We start from the raw sequence: 4,369 nt of genomic DNA, 5'->3' as shown, positions 1-4,369 counted from the left end.
AGCAGCAGTAGTAGTGATAGTAGTAATAGCAGTAAATAATAATAGTAGAAGCAGTAGTAGATAGCCGTGACAGTAGCAATGCCAGTAGCAGTAGAAGTGATAATAGTAGTAACGTGATAAAAGTCGTAGTAGTATGATGAGTAGTGATAATAGTAATATTACCAGTAGCAGTAGTAAGAGTAGTAGCAACAATAGCATCAGTAGTAGTTAGCAGAGGTAAACAAAAGAAAGTTTTCATTCACTATTAAAACAAAGCATAAATCGCCTGTAATTTAGGCCGCCTAATAAATTGCGAAGACTAGGTGGAGCTGTTATGGCTGCGAGGGGAAGCGGCAGCCATTTCGCTTCGTTAGGAAAGGAAAAAATAGTACACCAATTTTCCTCATAATCGCTGTAGCTGGAGAAGCGCTATCTAAAAAAAACAATTAAGTGTTAATAGAAATTACAAGGAAACTAAGAAATATTTTCGAGGGGAATTTAGGGAGGAAAAAGAATTCGTTAAAGACATTACTGAGGTGATAGAGGCCAGGTCATTATGGTGCGCGCAAACACACAAGCTGACGCGGGCGCGCGCGCGCACACACACACACACACACACATACAAACACACACACACACACACACACACACACACACACACACACACACACACACACACACACACACACACACACACACACACACACACACACACACACACACACAGACACACACACACACACACACACACACACACACACACACACACACACACACACACATATATATATATATATATATATATATATATATATATATATATATATATATATATATATATATATATATATATATATATATATATAAGCATACACACACACTTCTAAGCATATGCAAGTGGACATAGGAGACATGTACGTATTAGAACATGCGTACTGATCCTCGGAATGATGCGGTAGGATGGCAATTTCCATTCCGCCCCAAGTTTGACCCCAACATGCTGACGTCAGCGTGTTAGTACTCACAGCTGAGTGGGCTTACTAACAAGACCGGGCGCTCTACCACAGAGCTATGCCACCTCCAAGTATACATACACGAGTACAAAAAAAAAAGATAAAGAGGAGGTAAGTTGAGAGCGAGAGAAGCGAAAAAGCCAAACCGTCAACCGCAAAGAACGCACAAACGCGCGCGAAAATCCGTTGGCATGTCTGTCCCACGTCATAGGCCGCCAAAGTGTCGAGATGAGTAGTGGCACCTTTGTTCTGCTTTCACATAATGAGAAACTTGAGATATTGCCTTCAGCACAAAAGAAAGTGGCCAGCAGCAGACTTCAGAGGCCCAGGCTCGTTGAAAGAAAACCATTGTCGCGAGTGAGATATGAAATGAAATATCCTGACGTTTTACATGAAATCCTAATCTTTCCCTCGAGACAAGCGGCGTCCGAGAGGGATAAAAACAATTACATTTCTAGTATAAAACAAATCAGTATGTGTACGTAACTGTGATTCTTAGAACTTTTTTGTGAGTGTTTATTAACTTTACACTGTTTTTTTTCGAGGGGGGGGGGGCTTGTGTATATTAACCTTACAGTTGTTGTTGTTTTTTATCTTTTGTTCTTTTTTTTTTTTTGTTATTTGGCGAGTGTATATTAACCTTACACTGCAAGTCATGTATCTTGTTGACACTCCTCTCGTTACTGAGTTAGTGTATTGGCACAGCATCAACGTTCCTCCAGTCCGGGGCTCTTCAGACACAAATATCCATCGCAAGGAAAATATGAAATATGAAATGGAGTATCCTAACGTTTTACGTAAAACCTTAATATCTCACGCTGTAAAGATTATATAGATTATTTATAATATAGGAAATAATATAGAATGATGATATAAATAATAATAACACTATATAATAATGAAAATAATAATAATGATAATAAAATAATAATGTACAAAATAATATAGAATATACGAAATGAAATATCCTAAAGTTTAAAATAAAACCTTAATATCTCACGCAGTAAAAAAGTATAATAGATTAGAATATTTTTAATAAAGATAATAAAAATTCAATCAAAACTACATTAAATAAACTGCAATTATTCGAGAATTTCAAGTACTGCGTTACTTTTCTTGTACACCTAAACCTTCCTCTGCAAGTCATGTACCTTCCTACTCTCCGTTACTATGTGAACGTAATGACACATCATCAGCATAACCAAGTTGTTCCAGAACTCTCGGAAGCAAACCTTCGTCTCGGGTGTTGTAAAATGTGAAATAATTTGTTGTGACATTTTACATATATTTTTTTCCTCTACGTGGAGATAGGAATATAATGATAAACAACTAATTTTCAGGTAGGAGGGATTACGTTGGTTACATAAAGAAATTGTAGTTACTTAGAAAATATGGTATTATCTCGTTTTTTTCAGTTATTTATACACACTTTATATACTTTACAAGTATTTTACATGGCATAAAATCATGATTCTCTATTATTATTGCCATTATTATTGTTTGTTGTCACTGCAGGTGTTTTTATTATCATTACCACCATCATCATCACTACCACCATCATCACCATTATCACCATCATCAACACCACCACCACCACCATCTCTATCATCATCACCACCACCACCATCATCATCATCACCACCACCACCATCATCATCATCTCTATCATCACCACCACCATTATCACCATCATCACCACCACCGCTCTGCCTCGGAAGGAAGTGGAAACGAGAGAGAAATCGCGACCAGGTACTCTCACCCTTTCACGGCCTCGCGAGTCCTTTCGTCCTCACACGGGCCAGGGGTCTTCTCGGGGCGGACTCTCTCTTCGGATTCACTCAAGTGTCGTGTCTTTAGAGTAAATGATAGAGAGAGAGGGAAGGAGAGAGGGGAGGGAGGTAGAGGGAGAGGGAGAGAGAGGGATGAAGGGAGGGGTAGGGAGAGGGGAGGGATAGGGAGGGAGAGGGGTGGAAAGAAGGGGGAGGGGGAAGAAAGGGAGAGGGAGAGAGATAGTGACAGTGATGAATAGAGATAGAGATAGTATTAGAGATGATGATAATGACAGATGGAGATGGAGATAGATATAAAGATAGGCAGATAGAGAGAAACACACACACATACATACACTGGAAAAAAAACGACAGCTAGGGAAAAAATGCGAGACAAAAGACACCGGCCATGTGCACAAACAGAAAACCCTAAACATCGGTAAATATAGTAATAAAAATTCTTTCTTGTCTTCCTTTTAAAAATGGCGCACTGAATGATCGCTTTTTAACATTTCACATTAGAAAGTGATACATAAGATGCCTTGAATATTCTCTTATCATTATAACAATAGCTTTATGTATATATATATATATATATTGTGACGATAGCTAAAGAGGAAGTTGTAATTTAATGACGTCACAAGAGAGAAAATATTGCTAACAAATTGATAACAACAAAACCAATACTTGCTATTTCAACAGTAAAATGGATAAATGAATAAACGAGTGAATAATGAAGTAAATTCAGAAGTAAAAAAGATGTAGAAATGGACAGAGAAGCAGGCAGAGATAGACAGATAGACAGAACTTCCCATCGCACCCGTGTAAGCGTGAGGAATACCATTGTTGTTATACTGGGACTTAAAATGATCGCCGGCAACAGTAGCCCGCGAACAAAAGCGAGTTTGAAAGGCGACTCATCCTCCCCCCATAATAAAAAAAAAGAAAAAAGATAGATATTTTCGTTACTTTTTCCTATTGTTTTGCCTGCCGAGAAAATGAAAATGTAAAATAATTTCTGTAAAATAATTTCTGTTACATTTCCGCATATATTCCAGTGTATTCCAGAATCATTTCTGGATAAAAGTCCGCTTGGCCATGCAAAAAATCCTATTTATATGATATACTCATAATGGAATGCCATATAAATCTCATTTTTTCATGGTGGAGCGCCCTTTCATTGTGTTGGTATTACTGTTTTCGGTGTTACTATTATTACCAGCGTTGTAGTTGCAAATTTAATGCATCACACAATTCCCTATTAAGTATAATCGTGATTCAGGCAGGGATATATGTATAGCAGTTGAATTTAAAATGTCTGTGCATCAAAAGAAGTTCTGGGACTGAGTCCGTGTGCCGTGTTTTTTTTTCAGTATCCATGGCTTTTTGTGTAAAGCAATTTGAATTCCTACATCCGTGCTGCCACTGTATATATGATCGTATATGTAGCACGAGTGTACATGTCTGTGCGTACTTTTATTCCACGCATATTAATTATACGGTTGATGCCAGAGCGAGAGCTGGACTTACTCTGAAAAATCGATCGAGTATATGCACAGATGCGTCTATAAGCTTTCATTTACAATAAATTTGTTAATGAATACGTGT

This window comes from Penaeus vannamei, chromosome 35, assembly GCF_042767895.1.
Source record: "Penaeus vannamei isolate JL-2024 chromosome 35, ASM4276789v1, whole genome shotgun sequence".
NCBI lineage: Eukaryota > Metazoa > Arthropoda > Malacostraca > Decapoda > Penaeidae > Penaeus > Penaeus vannamei.
This window is presented reverse-complemented; position numbering follows the sequence as displayed.